The 22,053-nt window shown below is 33.1% G+C and overlaps 1 long non-coding RNA gene across 1 annotated transcript in view; it reads left to right on the forward strand.

Moving 5' to 3' along the window:
- Positions 1-22,053, forward strand: part of LOC141728351 (uncharacterized) — a 54,320-nt gene that overhangs the window by 25,408 nt on the left and 6,859 nt on the right. The window contains exon 2 of the long non-coding RNA XR_012579277.1: positions 5,298-5,349. This is a non-coding gene — a long non-coding RNA (uncharacterized LOC141728351). The remainder of the gene's footprint in view (positions 1-5,297; positions 5,350-22,053) is intronic.

The following is a 22,053-nucleotide window of genomic DNA, read 5'->3' on the forward strand; positions in this document are numbered from 1 at the left end:
AGGAAGGATTTTACAATAATTTTCTTCTTGTTCTTGCTCTTGCTCTTGTTCTTGTTCCTGATCTTCTTCTTCTCTCTTTCTCCTTTTATGAGCAATAAACATGAATTAATCCATACTTGATTGTCTTATGTTTGTTAGTTGTTCAAATACTCACAGACATTCAGCTATCATAGTGAAGAAGACAGCAAAAAACATTATATCATTATATTATATTACATATATATATATATATATATATAATATGCATTGATTTATGAGTAGCTGGTATTAGAAGTTAGCACACTGCTGTATATTGCCTTTATTGAACTTTTCATTTTATGCTTGCATATATATATGCACTTACATATATGCAATATATTATCTAGCCTTTTTAGCCTTTACAAAAGGCCTGTTGTACAATTTCATGAAGAACAGATTTATATTAATTTTTCAGATGTTGTTAAACAACAGATTTTCTTTGACTGGTAGCTTAATCATATAACTCAGGTATGCACCCTGACTTATATAAATACATTCTCATCTGTGGACGCCAAATCAGTTCTAAATGTTAATACCTATTGTCCATAATTACAGTGACTCTAATACTAGAGACATTTTCAGAAAATCATAAATCTGAGAAGTTTACCTATGCTGAAACCATGTAGAGCCTAGCTGATAGCTGCCATTCTTACTCACCATAGGAATGGCATGATATGTAAAGGAAGGACATGGTCCTAGGGTTATGGATCAGTATTTCATATTTTCTGCCCACAGAGTTTATTCCTGCTCACCTCCCACCCTACTGCAGTGAAAGTGGTAAATTCAGCTCCCTAAAAGTGAACTTGTTCAGCTTCTCCCCTGTCCCTCATCTGAAGGCTTATTATAACAGAATCTGAATCTGAATAAGCACAACAGAGAAACTGAGCATTGTATGACCTAAAAAACAAAGATTACAGTTCACTAATTTCTCCCATAGCATATAATTTTGAAAATTTACACTATTGTAAAATTTATTAAATTCCATATTAAAAATAAAAACAAAACCAAAACCAAACAAAATCCACCAAAACAAATAAACAAAACAAACAAACAAAAACACCCAAACCAAACCAAAAACAACAAAAAAAAAAAAAAAAACCAAAAAAAAAAAAAAAAAAAACCTTTTGGAATTAAAAAGTTAAATGATTTACTGGTCATGCAGTTAACTTCTCAAGAATAATGCATTCCTCTTGTTCCTTCAGCAGAGTACAAGATGATATACTTGCAGAAAATATCTGAAAAACTAGTATCTGATATTAGTTCAAAATATTTTGTAGAATATCTCAAATTGAGGAATTTTTTAAATAAAAAGAGAAAGAAAAGTCCAAAATTCAAAGCTACAAAATATCTCTCTGCAGTTACATATTTTCTAAGAAAAACTAATGGACTTTTGTTTGGTTTTTGTATGTGTGTGTATGTTTGTGTGAAAATTGCTCATTTTCCTGATCAGAGGAATAATTTCCTTTGAATGCAATCACAGTGAATAGAGTGATATTCTCACTCCATCCCAGAGAATGAAATGCTCATTTGACGTCCAAGTCCTGCTCAGTGTTAATGAGATCTTCACCTTCAGTGAAGACTTCTTATATATACAACAACAGCGTTGGAGAAAAAAAAAAATCTACCTACGAAAGAACAAAAAAAATTTCCATAGTTATTCCATTTGCCTTTTGGTTTCTCTTAGTTACTGTGCCAAAAATATCTGCTTTATCACAATGTATGTATTATTTTATGTGATTCATATTCTTTTTAAATATGTTGGTATTATTGAAATAGATACCTTCAGCAGTAATATTTCGGATGCTTAAATGTTCAAATTGCACCATGGTAAAAAAAAATTAAAATTGAGACTCCTTCAAACAAAGGAGTAGCCAAAACTCATATCTTGTTTGAGGTTTTGTTGCTTTTGTTACTTTTAAGGGAGAAAATGCAGTATTTGGTGGATTGAAAGTTAGATTATTAGTAAGGTTTTTGAATCTTATTTGGTAAAAAATGAGAAATTGTCAAAAGCAAGTACAAGGATATTCAAATTATTTGTCTTTTTTTAAATTATCTCTCTACATTTTAAAGTAATCATTTGCATTGTTTTGGATTGAAAACAAAGGAATTGTGTGGGAAAAATATCTGTCTCAAACTCATATCTCATGGAAAGACTATTTTATATTTCAGACTTAATGATAGTACACAAAACACTGTGCATAAAAGAAATTTCAGAAAATATGTACACTCATGCTTTGATAAACTTCTCCATTTTCATTCTGAAAGAGTTGCAAGTGGATTAACTAAGTATCAAAGTATACAGCAAGCTAAACAGACTAAAGTTATCTAAAAAGGATTAATGTCTTTCATTGCAGCATATTCCCTCATACTCTGTTGCAGAAAGTAAAACTTCACAATATTTTTCTCTGACTTGGGGGTGTTGTTTTCTAGTTTTGTTCAGCTTGATTATTTCTCTGAAATATTTCACTGCACTTACCAAAATGCAAGCCTTTTCTGATTTATGTTCTCCAGATGGAAAGCTGGAATGTTTAAGTATCCTTGATAAAGTTGAATTATTTACAGACTGGAAATAATAGTTTATGTGCATCATTTACATTATAATATTTACACTTCTAAATAGGTAGTAATATTTAATTTGCAAACATGCCACACAAACCCTATTTATCTATACAAATTACACCTGGAAATAAAATAGAACATATTGTGAAGAACATATTGCAGTCTAGGGGGTCCAGATATTTGCAGTCATTGAATAGATATACACAAAGTCCTGGACTGTGAAATATTTAGAAAGCTTTATTTCCACCCACGATTGAATACAGTAACTACCATCATGTCAAGGCTATGCATTGAGATGTTAACAGCCCTTTTGTTTACCCTCCAACCATCTGGAATATTCAGCAGATTCAGGCACTCTAAACATGGATGTGGCATGTTCAGTTGCTGCTGTCCCTTTCAGCTGGACAGTTTTTTTAACACAGCTGTTAGTCTGAATGTTCTCCATATGGAGTGGCATGATACACATAGAATATATAAATTATTTAGAAAATTTGTCCTTTCTCATTAGTTTTACATTAAAAAGTAGTTTATTTAGACAATTAAATTGCACATAACATTAATGTTGTAAAGTATGTTGGAGATGACTGCATTGACTTAATCAGTCTATTTTACCTGGCATAGAGAAATGTAACACTACTACCACATGCCATTCTGTAGATATTGTAGCAAATTGTAAACTGAAAATAAGGCAGTAAAAGCAACAAACCAGGAAGAGAAAACCATGTCAGAGCCATATTTCAGAACATGTTGTAATTTGCTAATTGTGTTTGACTTAATTAGTGGAAACATATATTACCTTCTTTGGAGCAACTGCAACTTTGAAAGAAGCTACATTTTTTTAACCCTAGATCACATGACAAATGGAAATACAACTCTCATATAACTGCTTAAAAAAATTTATAAAAATATGTAGCAAAGAAACCTAAAATTATAGATCATATCTGGTCAGCAGTGACTTACAGCAAGCATTTTTTAACTTTCTTGGTACAACCTGGCTGAGAACAAGTTTGAAAAGTGCAGTTATTGATTAACTAACAGTATAGGGAAAACATTTGTGTTGAATGTGTAACCTTTTTTGTGTATCTAACATCCGCTTGTTCAAATAGGTTAAAAAAAAGGTTCATATTATCGTGGTGCAAATGGAAAGAATTCATTAATGATTTTATTTGGGCATTATAATATTAGTAAAACAGAAGGTCGAATACCAAAATATAATTAAATTGATTTACATGAACATTATTCCTCTTTGACCTGACATAAACAAGACAAAGGAGTTCATGCACATATTTGAAATCTCAGGTTAAATGAGATTAATCAGGTTTTTTCCCTAAACTACTGAAACCAATTTTTTTAACCTTTTAAATATTTACATAGTTTCTGTATCCTTATGCAAACATGAAACCAATTAAACAAAGTAAAGATGTCTTACATTAACTAAGAACTATATGGAGGTGGATCCTTTGAGTATATTATTGGCATACTGATGTGTGCTTTGGGAAGGTATAACATTTTTCTCAGCACAATATAGGGTTTGTCAAACCACTTTAGTCTTCAATCAGATTTACTCGCAGGAGGAGACACCTGAACATATAAGATACTCTGCTAACATACTCTGAAACTTACTGAAATTGAAACTTTCCAAGACCCAAAAGAAGTAGAGAAGTTGTCACAGGGAAGGGACAGTGAAAGAGGGGTGTGTGAATGTCTGTGCACGTCCACGTACGGAGCACATTATGTACACAAGTTAGACTGTATTTATATAAGCACTCACACACTTTTCCTCATTTTATCTTCCCTTTTTTTTTTTTTCTGTATGATTATGCAATTTTTTATGTACTCATACTAGTTTATCTCACTTTTCATTGTTTAAAATTCTGCATCTATTTTGATGGACGTAAGTTGTTCTTTTATTACACTTGTATAATTTTGATGCATTTGGATGATTTAGTCTTATGCTTTTTCTTCAAATATTGTTCATGTAAGGCAGAGCACTCTAAACATTTTTTTACCTTTCATTTAATTTCCTTGTTATTTCTGTTGCTATTTCTTGAGTTTAGTTATGATTGTGTCTTTAAGATCAATGCTTTATGTTTACAAATATTCCTTCTCTTCATTTTAAGGTTCATAAATTCCACAGTTGCTCTTATTGAAGTTGCCTTCTGTCATCAAAATTTCTACTTACTCATTTCTGTGAGCAATAAAATAAAATATAAAAAAAAAAAAAAAAGAGAAGGAGAGAAGAGGGTAGTTTATTTTTGTTCTTTTTCTTATCCAATGGAATTTTTTTCTAATTTTTGTAACTTATAAGAGATGCTCCTTGCTATATCTTTGATATATCTTTGAATTATCTAGGTCAAATAAGTTGTTTTCCTCCTGTTTGAAAATGATAGAATCCGATTGTTCCTAGACTTCCTGTTTCAGTCATCTTGTTCATAAACTATTGTGACAAATAAATTGGAATTAACTCAAGTACCATCCAACACCATCAACAATATTAAAATTTCTGTAAATGTGTCCTTTTTCCTATGAATGGACAAAACCTTAAATTTCTCACACTTTTGGTCCATCTGATATGTTTATGTAACTTCAGCAAACTTAACGAGAAACCTAAAGGAGAAAAACTCTTGGGATTACTACCTGGAAAAAATTAATCTGCTCTCTAAGAGGTGAAAAACCTGTGTGAAACCTACACATTTTGGACAATTTTATCTCTTTTTCAGGATTTGGACTGTGAAAATCAAGATCTTATAGAAATGAAACTTCTACAAACAGGTAAATACCAGCCACATGTAAAAATTATGTAAGCACTATATTTTTTCAATATGCATCTACACATGAATCCTTTATGAAGTCTAAAAAACAATATCACCTCTTGAAGGGATTGACAACCACAATTGTTGTGATATAAGAGTCAGTTTTTAAAATTTTTTCCATATTCAAGAAAGTACTAAATGCTCAAGTTGTCTGTACAGATTGAAAGTTTTTTGAAGTTGACAATTTAAATGTCGCATACATTATAAACATAAACTAGAGATTGTGCTTCCATCTCATGTAATGCAAATAAAAAATGTGCTACTTGCAGTCAGTTCCTTATTGCTCAGTCTTGTGTTATAATAAAAGAAAGAAAAATCTTGCAATTTGTAAATGGTGGGATTAATTGTATGGAATTATTTCTCATGTCTCACGATGCATTGTTACTGAAGTAGCATATTAAGAGAATAAAAACTGAGTAAAAATCAGAGTTAGATAATAAATATTTCTATTGAAGATTTTATTTTTGAGGAACTTTGAGTTAAAAAAGAAGGAATCTTCCTGCCAAGAACCCCTTAATAATGAATTGAGTAGCTACTGAAAATAAGAGCTTAAGGGTAATAAGAAGAGAATAGTGGACAAATTGGAGATTTTGACTGTTGACAGGAAGATTTGTTGTAGGCTTTTTAAATGAACACAAAAGATTGTGAAGAATTTGCAGAAGCACACTTTGTGAAAGTTCCAAACAGATTTTAGTCTGAAAGTCATATTGAGTTTTGCATGGAAAATGGATCTGAAGGCAGATACACAGAATTCAATTATCTTTTGATTTTAGTATACTAGACGACTGCTGAAAGTACAGGAGAGGTATGATACATCTAATCCTAAAACAAGAGTATGAAACAGTTCAAATTAATTGTACTCTAATAATTTCTCTCTGTTAAATATGAAAGGATCATAGAACATCCAAATCTCATATTATAATTATATATCATTCAAGTTTTGTGGGTATCTCTCATTGCCACTCTCTGGTGCTCAATCATTATGTTTTGAATATCCCTTGAAAAATAATTATATATTTACTTTTCATTCTACTAAATTGAAACTGGTTTAGATTTGACTTCTCTGCTAATAATTGGCATGTACTTGCCCTTTGTCTTTTTTTTCCACTGAGAATTACCTTTTTCCATATTTAAATCTATAGTTTATTTTTTTTTAAGATCTGGGCTGTTTTAATGTTGTAAAACCTTCTTAAGTATAGCTACTTGTACATAAAGAAGTCTAGCATTCATGTTCCTGACACCTGATGCTTAAACGTTATCTTTTAAACGTGTGGACACTTACATATGGCAAACATAGAAGTAAGATGAACAATCTGCATAAAATCCTCAGAAGACTTTAAATTATAAAAGAGGAGAGAGGAGAGGAGAGGAGAGGAGAGGAGAGGAGAGGAGAGGAGAGGAGAGGAGAGGAGAGGAGAGGAGAGGAGAGGAGAGGAGAGGAGAGGAGAGGAGAGGAGAGGAGAGGAGAGGAGAGGAGAGGAGAATAATGGAAAAAATAAAAATGAAAGATGAAAGATGAAAAATGAGAAATGAGAAACGAAAAAGAAAAGAGGAAGAAGGAAGAAGGGAAAAGCAGTGTATATCAACACATTTACCTGTATGTCTATGAGGAAGTGGACATGTACTTAAGCTTTCCAGTATAGTGCCTTTCAAACTAGTGACAGAAGTAGAATGTTGTGACTAAATAATAATAGACTAACTCTTCTATGTTTGACAGAAATATTCACTGAGAACTTCAAATTGATGAAATTATCTAGATAGTCTATGAGAAAGCTGCTCCTACATAGACATCTACAGAATTCATTTCTTGCATTTCACTGTGAGAGCAAAGAAAAATACAGCACTGAGAAGATCCACAGAGAATCACTGCAATAACTATCTCCTTGTGCTGGACATTTGTAATGCCTGAGTCATGTCCCTTATTTGTAAAATGGCCACCTAATTTTTATTTTAAAATGAAATAACTTTAACTTACTTTAAAATACTTTAACTTCCATCTTCAAAAACCCCCCAAGTATTTAATTGATATATTTTTACTTCCCCTTTGTGCTATTAGATAATGATAATTTAAAAAAAAAAAAAAAACCAACAAACCCAGCAAGGCATTTCATCCTTGACTAGAGCTGGGTTCATTTAATTAATCTGATGTCATTCTTTAAGGTTTCGTACTAACTAACACAGAAATACATTTCTTTGCACCTGTGAAAACCTACAGAATATCTTGATTTCTTAAAACAGTAAAAAATCTCAAAGAAAAAAATTATTTTCAAAGGAAAGCAGATTGGAAAAATCTTATTTTACATTCTGGATCTGGTATGGTTCTGAATTGCATGTTTGTCATTTTATTATTCATGTGGATATTTCAGTAAGCAACAAGATGAAACACTAGATTAACGCAGCAGTGAGAGGCATCAAACACCCTGAGGGAATAACTATGTTGCTGTCATCAGAAAAAGGTGACCAAGCTACTTCAGATATATTAGCATAAACTGCTGGCTTATTTAGAATATCACCATTAACAACAAGTAAATGTTATGTCAATTAAGTTGAGAACCATGTGTCAATATGTGCAAAGTCTCTAAAAAAAATAAAAAAAGAAAATAAAAGATATAAAATCTCTGAATAAAGAGATAAAGAAATACAATACTACATTGTAGTGAATTGGTGAGTTTCGTCAGAGACATTCTAGAATGACCCAACAAAACTGTGAATTATATAATCAATTTCTAAGTTAAATAACCTATATCATCATTACAGTACAAGAGAAAAAGATATACAGTGGCAATTTTAAAAATAAAACTTGCTACAGAGAATTAGAAAATACCTTTCCTTTTAATTATTTACATATAAACCAAAATGCTTTGAGATCATCCAAACAAAACAGCTAAGTAGCTTGATTTCTAAGTGGCTCTTATGCCTTTTAAAATAGCATGAAATCTATACAAGGTAAGCAGGAAATGCCTACATTCATTTTTGAGGGAGAAAAGTTAACACTGAGAAGACCTGCAGGTTGTGATTTAGCCTTTGCTTCTCCTTTTTTTTTTTTTTTTTTTTTCATGAGTGGGAAAAAAATAGGAGCTGGTTGCCATGTTAAGCTCTAGTAGTCTTTCTGGCCCTGTTTGGTCCTGGATAAAAGACTCTTGACAAAGAAGTATTCCCTTTGATAACTAAGTTGTAGAAACATAGACATGCATCAGAAACTCAAAATCAGCTAATATAGCAGTATCCATAAGCTTCACTTGTTAATGGATTTTTTTTGCAGTTAATGACTACTAATTTTAAATTTTAAATTTTTTGCTTATAATGTTTCTCCCTAGAAATAAAACATTTATAACATGGCACAAAAAATTATCATCCTTTTCTAAACTTTTTTTTTCCCTGCAGAAAATGTTTTCTGGGTTTTTTCCACACAGGATGAAACTGCTAGCATTTTATATGTACCCTTTAACTGTATGTTAGACATAGTCCCTCCTTTCATTAAAGGTAAATGAGGTTTTTGTCTCCCAATGGGAAAAATAAAAAAGAATACCCAACAAATACAGCTGTAATAAACACTGGTGTAATATTTTGTACATTCTGCCTGAATGTTGAGGCTGATATTCTTAGAGGAATAAAGGTGTTAAAATAGTCTATCTTGAAAGCAAGATCAAAAATATTGAGCATCCTGAAGTACCAATGGAATATATCTGCAGATAGCAGTGTCATAAATTTTAACCATACCACAATATTAGTGAATTGTGATACACAGAACTTTCTGGTATCTTTTTGTACATAACTAATTTCAAGTCAGGGTGAAGTTTTTACTTTCTCCTTGTTTTCACAAAAATATATATATGGGTCAAAGGGTACAAAATGAAGAAATTTTCAATGAGTGCACAAAGAAAAAATGTGAATAAATGTTATTATTAATGAATGAAAATTACCCAGAAAATATCTGACGGTCTTAAATTAGAAGGGATTATATTAATAGAGTGCAAGAGATTAGGCTAAAAGTATTCTGAAGGTCTGCCATTGTACTGAAAACCTCATTTTCATTAGTATAGTTCAAGACTAGTATTCTGCTCAGCATTTAAGATGAATGAAGGCTATTTCCAAAATGTAGGAAGCTTGTTTGGAAAAATTCTAGAATCACTTTGATGCCAACTCTTCATACTTCTAATTTGAAGTTATACATGATGTAATTTCAAAAGAAAAAATAAAAAAGAAAAAAAACCAAAATGCAGTCAGGTGAAATATTTTTTAAGAATCCTGAAAAGAACCCCCATTTGAAATTGTAGTCTAAGATTTTTGGCTTATTCCATTTATGTTTATTACTTTGTAGAAACAAAAATGCCTGTCAACACTGCAGTTCACTGTTCTGAGGTAATAAACTGAAAGACAGCTTCATGCATCACAGCATAACTGCTACCCTAGTGACTTCTGCAAACCCCAGCTGCAAAACATCTGGAGACACAGAAATTTGAATTAATACCACGATTTGAAAATTCTGTATATCAGCTTTTGGCAATTTTCATAAAAAGTAAACCAAGAATCTTCTTTGTGTACATATCCACCTGGAGCTAATTATGCTAATTGCTATTAGTTGTCTGACAAACTTACAAACTTTAAAATTTTTCTTTTTTTCCAGTCAGAGAGGTAGCACACAAGTGAAACATGATCTATTGGTATAGAGTTGTTAATCTCTAGAGCACTTATAAAGTTGTTTCATTTCTGTAATTCTGATCTGATATTATTTACTAAGGTTATCTCATTATTTTAATACTAATTTAGATTAGAAATTTTTATGTACAGACATACATAGTTGTATGGAATTCATTGAAACTTTTTTCTCTTTTTCCTTTTTCTCTCTGGGACTGCCCATAAAACACAAGCTTAGAATGTGTAATATTTCCAGTATTTGAGCTGGAAAGATTATTTGTCCTCTACACAAACTCATAAAAGTTGAAGACAGCCAGGCAATCAAGATAGGAATATTTTGGTATTATGTGTGGAAGGTTGTTACACAGATAATTGATGTTTAGGTATGTGGACTTCTCAGTAAACTGAGTAAATGAGTAAAGTTGGATCCAGGGAGACAACATTTTTCCCCTACTAATAAAATGTCTGCTTAAAATAAGTTGCTTGCTTCTGTAGCAACCTTTTCTTGACCATTGGCCAGGTAAGGAGTTGAGGCTCCTAGGTTAGATTACATGCCTAACTTTTTAGTGGAATATCTGGGGTAATAATTTCTACCCCTCTGTGAAGCAGGTGATGTACTTCTACCAAGAAAATTCCTGAATGAAAATAAATACTGTAATGCCAGGTAGACATTAGTCATTCATTCAGACACCTTCTCAATGTACTATGCTAAATGAAGTGGCCTGTTTAAATCAAAACATGTTTTTTAAGGCTTACAGACTTACCACAATACTTTGTATCATTATTCACATAGAACCTTCATTGAATTTATATAAAATATTATCTGAGAACAAAGAAGGGTATGAGATTAGGTCCTTAGCTTAATTGCATGCACTGTTTTCCAATTAATATCAGCTGCAATGCCAGAATATATTTACAATATTTTTGCTATGAATAATATTCTTTGTTTGATAGTTCTATTTCTTCTGCTTCATAGTCAGCATATCACCAATTACAGAAAAGGACAATTGTTCTGTAATATAAACCAGCAGGCTATAACAAATGATAAATATGCTGTTCCAGAAGGAGAGCACTGACTTACAGTAGTTTCTATTATTTTAAGTGTCATTTTCATGGCATATTCAGACAATTGGGAAAATGCAATAACAGTTTTGCAGCTTCAAAACATTTTTAACTCCATTTTTATTCCATTTATAAAATATTTTTGTGTACTATGGTTTTCTCTTGAAGCACACAATATATTAAGAAGCTGATAAGATGCTGTATATCTAGACTCTGTTCCAACTGCTGTTTTCAGAATGAGTCTGGTAAGGCACAACATTCTGAAAACAATGTTTTCTTCCTGGGGAGCAGCCATCTACAGGAACTATGGTTCTCAGACACTACATGACTCTATTGCTGTGAGTGTTGCTTTATTTCTCTAAGCTTGTCCTCCTGGTAATATCTGAGAGTTGCTGATCTCCATTACTTGCTTGTTTCTTTGTCTTTTCTGAAAAGGTCAGCATGACTGTGATATCTGACTTTTTCAGAGAAGCAGTATCTGAGAATCTCGAGAAAAGTGAAAATGAGCTCTAGTTCAGAATTAACTAGATAATTAACTTTACTATGTGTAATCTTAATTTTCTTTTGTCTTTAGTTGTTGTTGAGATTACTGCATTTTAGCAAGGTACCACTAGGACATCACATAATGGCAACAGAGCAACAAAGACTTTTTCATGGCCCATTAAACTCCTGAAAAAGGAGTGGAAGAGGCACTTGGGCTATAAAACTATCCTGAACCCTGAATAACTTTAGTGGCATTGCTGTCAGCATCTATCCAAAATTTATATTTACATTAGTTGCAATTACTGCATTGAAGGTGCAGTCTTAGATTAGCATTTAATTACTTGAGCTACTGAAATTTTCACATGGAATTTCATCACTGTGTTCTAAAATTAAGTGCATTCCTACCATAAGACTTATATTTTAGATCATGGTGCTTGGTTTTGCCTTGGTCAACTATATCTCTTGTGCCATCTTAAGAGTTATGCTCCTCACTTTTGGACACATTATTTTTAATATTTAAATGTGTCCATGATCTCCATGAGAATCTGATGTGTGATGAACTCAGAGCTGAATAGATAGTAAGATTCACAGAAAGTAAGATTTATGCCAAGTTGGGCAGCAGTGTTGATTTGCTGGAGGGCAGGAAGGCTCTGCAGAGGGATCTGGCAAGGATGGATCAATGGGACAAGGACAACAATACAAGCTTCCATAACACCAAGTGCGGAGTCCTGCACTTCTTCACATCAACCCCATGCATTGCTACAGACTTTGGGCAATGATTGGAAAAATGCCCAGAGGATAAAGACCTAGGTGTGCTGGTCAACAGCCCCTGAATATGAGCTGACAGTGTGCTCACAAAGGCCAGCAACTGGACTTAGCGCTGAGGTTAATTGGTATGGAGGTGTGTGTTATGGTAAATTAGCATGCCAAATCTTTGTCTCCCTCTCAGGATGTTCATTCAGGGTTACTAAGACAGACTGGTTTGTTACTAAGGCTAAAATTATTATCTGAACATTTTATTAAATTAATTGTAAGTGCCAAAGACTATAGAAGAGACCCTAAATGAGAGTTTATCCAGGCTGAACTAATGAGTCTTATTCATGCATTCTCAACTGTGCTATTGGCTGTTGCACAAAGATGGTGAGACTCTTCAATCATTAAAGATTCAAATAACACTTTGAGCAAATATCAAACAGATATTGTCTCAAAAGTATCAATTGTGAATTAATTATGTACTTTTACAACCTTTATCTCTGCAAACATGGAACAAAGCCACTTGTCGTTTTTCTTAATGTATCATTATATTTGAACTGATTATATTTGAACTGATAAGGAGTTGGCAAGGTCTTTAATTTTAAAAGGTGTTAAATACTTCACTCATTCACCTGCCTTCTGACATGCACGCCTATCTGACTAATCCCTCAAAGAACATTTATGCTATTATCAGACAATTAGCCTTATTACTGTCAGATTTTTTTGGTAAGGATAGAACTCCATGGCATTGCCCTGTTTCTCATACACTGGAAGTTCAGACAGGCTATTAAGTGATTTAGAGATTCCATGCTCAAATTTCCTTATTCACCAATTTGTGCAACTGCTGAAAAATATATGCAAAATATATCCAAAATATTTATTTTGTGCTTGATATAAAATTGTAAACAGAAACACATGCTTACTCTACCTTACAGTATGTTGCAATATAAGCAAGGAATTTGTTTTTAGATTGTTCTGTGGAATATTGAAAATACTGACAGAGGAATGGAATTAAGAAAGGAAATGTAAAAGAGGATAACAGCTTTAACTTTCTATGCATTTTTCATCCTTTCTTTAAGAACTATTTATTTAAGTCACATGGTAAATGACTACATCTTCTGTAGTCTGGTTTTGCATTATGAGGTGATTAACGCCTAAACATATGTACATAAATATAGATGTTACAGGTAAACCAAAACCAAAACTCAGTTGTATAAAAAATTTTCCTGCAGACTTCATTTAAGATACATTAAAGGGGGGACCTCACCTCCACTCCACATGTCAGGACTCCTATCTGCCAGCTTTGTGCAGCTGCCTCTGATACTCTAACATCTAAAAAAAGAAGGAAAAAGCAGAAAATAAACCCTGCTCTTATTTAGAGGAACCTAGAATTATTCCACTGATCAGTGTTATTTTCTGCTTTAGCTGAATATTCCACTTCCCACACTCTCGTTAACTCTAGGAACAGGATCTTTGTTGATTGTTGTGTGAACTTAGTAACATAGCTCATGTTTAGACATCTGCAAGATAAGCACTGATCAGGAAGCACCTAAACAGTGATCTGAACCCAGCCCTTATTTTACACAGTCTCAACACTTTCCCTTCCTTTCCTATCTTTCAAATTTATTACTTCTACTTTATGGATATTACTTCTCTTCTGTAACTTAGAACTTGGGTTCAGTTACTCTTTTGGCCCTCAATAACATCTGAAATACCCTGGAATGTCCATGACATTTCTGTGGGACTGGCGGATTTACAGTGGGCTAAAATCCTGATCTGATAGCTGGGTGTCAGGACAAGCACTTCTGCGCTACTACCCCAGTATCAGGCTTTTATGTCATACAGGTGCACTGAACTCTGCTGCTGACCTAGGGCTGCTTATATGCAGGTATCATCAACTTTGAATATGTAACAAGAATCAACCTTACTCCCCAGCACTTGCCCAATACACAAAAATTAATGCTTGTTAACAATTTTGAATTTGTCCAATAAATATTCATTGGCAATAATGCTAGTTTAGCACTTACATGAGAAAAAATATAGAGGCATAAAATTTGAATTTTTTTTAAGGCTCTTTTTTAATCTAAAAACACCATAATTGTGTTTTAGCAGTAAAAAGAAGAAACCTGATATTAGTTTAACTTTTTGAATTTGATAACAGATATGCTTCAACTCTAGGGTATAAATAATTTGAAACCACAGGATATAATTAATTTGAAAGCACAGGAAAGAAGGAAATATTTTCTTTCTTTTTCCCATGAAAGACTTCTTAGGAAAATTTAAGCACTATAAAAAACTGATTTGGAGAAGACTTCAACTTGGACTGATTTGCTTCGAGTTGCACCTCAGAAATACAGGGAGGAATATGGTTTACCATGGACTGGTATCCATCCCCTTGATGCACCCTAGTGTTCTCCAGAATATGGAGCTGACAAATGTGACCTAGGAACTATCTGTCTGAAAACTTGCAAGTAAAGATCTATGGGATACCTTAGATCATGTCAAATAGTAGAAAAACCTATAGTGACTTATTTAGACATTACCTTTTGATATGCTGAAATCTTCTACATCCCTGTACAAAAATCTCTAATGTTTTTTGGGATTTTTTTTTTCAAACATAAATGAAAATCAGCATCTTGGTTTGATCCTACTACTTGTCAAATGAGGCTAAGTCACATATAGACTCTGAACATCATTAACATCAAAATGGCATATATATTCTCTAAGTTATGTTGTATAAGGCCTTGTTGGAATTTTTGAGCGCATCTTTTGTGACCTGGTCTACATTTGAGTAAAAGATGCTACCTTATCATGCCAGAACGTGTAAGCATTTGTATGAGTCTGAAAGTCAAGAAAAAATACCTGTGAGACACCACTCTTCTTAAGTAGTGCATTGAAGCCACCTGGGCTTCACCCAGCAAGGAAATCTCAGATTGATGGAGACATCTGCATTTAGGCAACTGAATTGAGTCATAGGAATTTTAAACCCATCTATTCTGTTTGTCACCTAATGACTTGTGATTTAGAATACTCTTGTCACACAAAGGAAGGTTGGTTTGTCCTTACTTCTCATGAGATCCAAACCTTGATATAAAATATATAATTGCATTCAATACAAATGCTATTTTATTTTAATGAGTTTTCTGGATGTATTGCTGTTTAACTTACGAGCATTATTACTTTCTATTAGCACTATTAATATACAATATTTATATTGTTAATGTGTCCTTGGCAATTGTACTTTTATTTATCATCAGTATAGCAATAGCATCTGAGTATTACAGAAACTCATGACATTTCAAAAGTTTAACAAAAGGTCTATCTTTAAAAGTATATATTTAAATTGTATTTGTTTTGTATACTATACTAATAATGATAATATAGTTAATTATTTTAAAAATTGCAAGTTTCCTTTCCTATAGTGCACAGTCAGCACAAGAGTTTTTTATCTGCTTTGATGTAGTCTAGTATCCTTTATAACAAATTAACTGTACTGATACAATTGCTTTTTTTCTCTTTTATATAACCACTACTGTTAAGGTTAAGATGATTTAATCCTAAGAATTTATATAGGTTAATTCTAAGGTCATTTTCTCTTTAATGATGTTTAGAGCCTACATATGACTTAATCTCATTTGACAATTAGTAGGATCAAACCAAGTTGCTGATTTTCCATTCACTTTTGAAAAAAAACAAAAAGGGAAAATCAATAGCTTAAGATTTTTGAACAGGGATGTAGAAGATTTCAACATATCAAAAGACTGGTTTAAGTTCTTGGGTATATTTTAAATTGAGATTAGTGCAAAATTACGAATGAAAAAAATCAACCCTACTACTGCTTCAACAAAGTAAAAGTAGCAGATATGCAACCATTATAGTACAGTTTCAAGATTAGAAATGATCTTATTGGCATTTCTATGTGTACTCCTCAATGTATGTCAAAGATATGCTACATTTATCTGACCTAATTTCAGGATCAACTCAGCTGAAGCTTCTGATTAAAGATTTCTGTTATAACTCCTGTTAGATCCACTTTTCACTTCTTTGTGTACAATACATATCATATGACAAATCTGAAATTAATTTAGAGGAGAGAGTGGTTTAACGCTGTATTAGGTTGAATGAAATTAGCTATATGCTTCTCCTTTTATTCTGGGTCAATTTTTTGCCACTTTGAGGCCCATAATATTTAACTTCTAAAGACATCACCTCTCTGAATTCCCTCACCTTTCTGAACCTGACTTACACAGTTAGATCACGAAGTCATACGAAGTCAATGGAAACAATGAAAGAGGTATTTACATCTCTAGTTCTGATAAGATTTTCCCAATATTTATTTAATTATAGATATTTGTGATGGTTCCATGCAGAGCATGTTAACTTTGACCCAACTCCTCTCTAATGCGGCTTTCTCTCTTCTGCACTATTGCTGGTCTGTAATAATCAGCTTGATCTTGATCCACAAACACCACTGTGTTTCTCTCCCCACAAAATCTTTGGTATTTTTAGGGATTTTTTTGTCTTCCCCTTAGTTTTGAAAAAGGAGACAGGTAGTAGGGGAAAGATAAAGGGTTTTGCTAAATGATGTATGTTTAAAAATCTGGTAAGAGCAAAGGATATTTGGTTCCCCATTTAAAATTATTTTATGCTAAACAAAATGCTTTTAACAGATGCTAATTGATGAATATTTAGTATGAACTGCAAAATCCCTTTTGATAGTGCCTTCTCTGGGGTGTTACTGTACAAGCTGGCTTCTACTGAGCAATTAATTCAGCTATAAATAAGAAACCCTGGCTGGCTCCATAAAACTGGCCCCTGGATGGACTGACAGGAACTTCAACCAATTTACAGTCCAGCCTCAGCCGCAGACATGCCACTGGTCTGGGAGCTGGGCAGTGTGAAAGATCAGATTAATGAGCTATCCAGACCAGGTTTTTCAAATTCCATTTATAAAGAGAACCTCAAGAATAAACACTTCCTGTGCCACATGTACAGCAGTACAGTACATGTACAGCTGTCTTTGTCTCCGACCCACTCCCCCTGCATTCCCACTGGGGCATCAAGCTTTGTCAAGTTTAGCATCTTTATGTTGGCTAAACATGAAAATACAAGGCAGTATCTACTCAACAAAGCTTCATAATAGAAAGCTAAGAGTAATAACTTCTAAATCTGAGTTTTAATATTGTCATCACCTCCTAAAAGACGCCTTAGGAGTTGAGCGGACTCTTGCTGGTAAATTTGTTGCATTCTGTTGTAACTAACTTACCAGGCAATGGACTGATGTTCAGTGTTGCTGAGCTTCAGGTTCCATTTTGTTATTTTTTAGGTTTAAGTAGTTTTATATCTTTTCATGTCAATGTTTTTGCTCCTGAATCTTTTACTTACCAGCTATGTATAGCTCAACATCCTTACATCTGTCATAAATTTTTTGTTTGTGCACATCTATTTGATATACCTTTCATTTAATTTTGACCTGAAGATTCCCATGGAAGATGCACAATATTTCTTCAAGGAAGCACATTTGCAGTACTCCCTGTTGTGACGCTGGCACCAAATTTCTTCTTTTCTTGGCATCAGTACTTTTGTAGTTAATTCAAAATATTTCTGACATCTTAGTCTTTGTGACTTCTGTCTTTGCATGAGAACATTTCAAAATCTCTTCCAAAGTCTAATGAATATGCTGGATTGAAAGCAATGTTTGTGAGGTTTAAAAAGCAATAAGAAAATATGCCCTTGCAGGAAGAACATATTCAGAAAGGCTTTGATTTTCCTTAAGCTTTTTGAGTTCATGGCAAAGAGGAAATTAAATACTGTCTGGCTTCACTTGTCTTGTGTAGTTTTATCCAGACAGACAAGTTGTTAGAGTATACTGTGAAGTAAATGCATGTTCATATTTTATTGGAAGGAAATTGGTTAATCTATTAATTATAAGTGAAATATTTTTAAATAATAATGAAAATTTTTTAAAAGTGTAGTGAAGTGTTGATGCTTATTTACATGATTTTATTTGCTTTTCTTACCTTTGATTACACTGTAGTAAATATGGCAAAGTGCTGTTAGTGCCACAGCACTTACAACTGTATCTTCTGTCTAAGAAAAAGGAAGCACAGATATTATTATGTCAGTGGAATTTAAACATGAATATTTCTTTTTTTATATAAACAACATGAAGTGATAAAAGTGAGATAAATATTAAAAGTTAGCCTTTTTTTTTTTTTTAATGGGAATCTATGTTTTGTTTAGATGCGAATTACAATAACTCAAGTATTTACATTAATACAGTCAGCTCTGTTTTGGGCTACTTGTAAGTTTCATAATAAATTCAATACAAAAATTTTCTTGGGTCGCTTCTACTCTATATTTTTGACTTACTACTACCTCTTTGCTAACACTGTTATATTGTATTTATTTACAATGAAAGAATTAAATTACATCAAACCCTGAGGTCCCCAGTACAACATATGAACCTGTGGGCGAGTGTCCAGGGAACAGCTATGGTCAGAAAATGACCAGAGTTGTGGTCAGAGAAAATGATCAGAGAGCTGGAGCAAATGTCCCATGAAGTCAGGCTGAAAAACTTCCAGGTTGTTCAGCCTGGAGGAGTAGGCTCTAGTGACCTTAGTGCAGATTTCCGGCAGTACAAGAAAAGTGAAGAGGGACTTTTAAAAGGGCCTGCAAGCACAGGACAAGGAGGAATAACTTTTAACTGAAAGAAGGCAGGAAGTACTAGGAAGAATTTCTTCACTCTGAGGGTGACAAGATGCTGGAACACATGGCCAAGAGAAGTTGTGATGCCTCATCACGGGAAATATTCAAGGTCAAGCTGGATGGGGCTTTTAGTAACCTGATCTAGTAAAACATGCCCATGGCAGAGAGGTTGGGCTACACGATCTTTAGGGTTCCTTCCAACCCAAACCATTCTATGATTCATTCTTTTTTTAGAATATCATCAACCCAGTCCGCTTCTAGGTAAAACTCTTCACATTGTCTGAGCCAAAACTTTGATGTAAAGTTTCCCTTCTCTTGAGAAGTCAGATTGATATGATGTATTCTATATTCTATGCTGAACAGAAGAAACTAAATTGAAATTATACTATTCATAGCTGAAAGTACATTATCACCCAGGACCAATAATCTTAATTCAAAGTCAGAAATGTGCACTATCTAGAATGTCAGCTTCCATAAGAGGGAATGCAAGAGCAATATTTCTCCTCCCACACAGGAGCAAAAAGCTGCAGTTATGCTGACAATTAGAGCAACACGTGAAATTGCAGGATAGGTTAAATTGACTCATATATTAGGACAAAGTAATAGGATAATGCAATTCTCAAATGTTTTGACCAAATGTCAAAATAAAAAATGCGTAAAGAAAATAATTTTGTTTTTGTTTTTTTAATAGGAAAAAAATTTGCTTTTAGAAAGTATGATATCTGTAGTGGATGGTCACAAATGATCAAAGCTAATATTACACTTTACACTATTAAGTTTGCCTGGATGCTTGTACTGCAACATAGCCTTTAGTTATTTCACATGCTGTTCTTTTCATACATTGATTGTTAAACTTCTGCTGAGTTAAAAATTCTTGAATACAGTGAACAGTACTTCTAACACAGAAAAGAAAGAAGTAGAAAAACTGAAAAAAAAAAGTCAAGGATAATTGAGAGGTGACTTATGTATAAGGAGAAATTAAACTAACATGCTTGAGTTTGGAAAATAAATGATTAGCAGGAGAAAAGAAAGAAACATGAGAAATAGGAAACAGGAAACTGTGTTTGCTTTTTCAACAGAAGATATTTTTCAATGAACAAGAGCTGAAAAATTCAAGATGAAAAGGAAATCAGATTCTTCACAAAACACACGATTAAATTATGAAGTCTTTGAAGAAAGAAAGTTACAGTAGTTTCAAATCATTTGGAACCATTCACGAAAATAAAATATAACCAAGGTTATGACCGGAGCACACCATCCTTTGCTCAAAAGGTTTCTGAATTGCTATTAGCTGGAAGCTATGAAGATATTCTGTTGAGATGTCACTACATGCAAGTCTTTTATTTTTCAGAATTTGCTCATTCATTTGTATTGCTATGTACAACGACATTGTCTGTGGTAGGGGTTCTTTTTTAATACTCTTCTTTGTTAGTACAGAATTTACTACTTGGAAACAAAAAAATAACAGTTTGTGTGTAAACACCTGAAAAATGCTTCAGAATGCAATGACACCACGGTTCACAATAACTAATCCTTTATTTAGCTGTTCATGGGCTGAATCATAAGGCCTATGGTTACAAAAGATAGTACAGTTTCCAAAATAACATGGCCAAAGCAACCTCGACTAGAAATACAAGTCATTGTGCTTTACCATTGCATTGTTACCTCTGTGCTGTATTTTGTATACTATCTATATAGCACATTCTGTAATGTATTACAGCCAAATCATGGCTGACATTTTCACTTTTCCTATCCTTTATACATTGCTTTCTTAGACATGTGGAGTCAATTTTAAGAAACATAAGTTGAATTTGAATCAGTCATTTTGCAGTCTTTGATTAATAAATTGTCAAGGACTTCAGCATTGTGTATATTTATTATTTTCCATAATTATTTTACATGCATCAGTATTATTTCCGAGGTTCTTGTATTTCAAAGCTCTAAGTATGTCATGCTTCATTATTCTTCACTTGATCTTTGGAGCTTGCTGCATTGTCTGAAAGAGAGAAAAGAAGAAATGAACAATAAATTCCAATTTTAATGTAACACAGTAGAAGTGATAAATTGTTTTGGCATGTCATAGAAACCAAACGAGTTTCGGAAGATAAACATGTGTTGGAATTTATAGGGTATAAACTTCATTTTGTATGGCTGTTATAAATCACTGGACAAGAAACTGTAACATAATCAGTATCATACTTTGTTCTACTCTACCTTGGAGCATTTATATCCATCAAAGAAATTACAGTTCAAGTAGGATTTAAGGTGTCATTTATTTACAGGTGATGATAATGACAAATAAATCCTTACCTAGTGCACTGTGCATGCTCAGAAGCAAAACTGAAAGACACAGAAAAACATGCAAACAAAATAAATGGAACTTACTTTTACTTAGAAGAATTATGTTTCATATGAGGTGTTTGATTCTGTGCAGTTAAAAGATGATGGACAGATTTTGAGAAGATGACTGCAGTACCTACAGTCTGTTGTGTGTTGGTAGACCCAGTGGATCACAGAATATCTGCTCTTTCTCATGAGGAATTATTCCAGTGGTTGTTTAGAAGATCCCATAACCTGTCTTTTCCTCCAGAGCTCTGTAGTGTTCTTTAGGCTGCTTTTAGGGGATGTTCTATCAATGTTCTGAAGTTCCATGAGGACTGCTTCAATGTCCAATGTGCAGAACAAAAACATGACAAAGACTCTTCAAATTCCATTGTAATTTATATTACTAATACATACAGCACTAAAGTAACTTTGTTGTTTCATGTGGTGTCCTTTATATGGTGCCAATGAAATTCTTCTGTAACGACATATACAGATGTGTTTATTACAGGTGTTAGGCAGATAAATTCTGGTTCTGTAGTACATACTTGTCTTTGTTTATTCGTACATCATCCTCACGTAAATAGGTTTGTCCTTCATGGCTGTTACTAAGCCTATGGTAATTTTTCTGAATGATTTTTTGATGTTATTTTTGTTTGGGTTTTGGCTTTGTTTTGGGATTGTATTTTTTGCAAGG

Source organism: Zonotrichia albicollis, chromosome 2 (assembly GCF_047830755.1).
Source record: "Zonotrichia albicollis isolate bZonAlb1 chromosome 2, bZonAlb1.hap1, whole genome shotgun sequence".
Taxonomy (NCBI): Eukaryota; Metazoa; Chordata; class Aves; order Passeriformes; family Passerellidae; genus Zonotrichia; species Zonotrichia albicollis.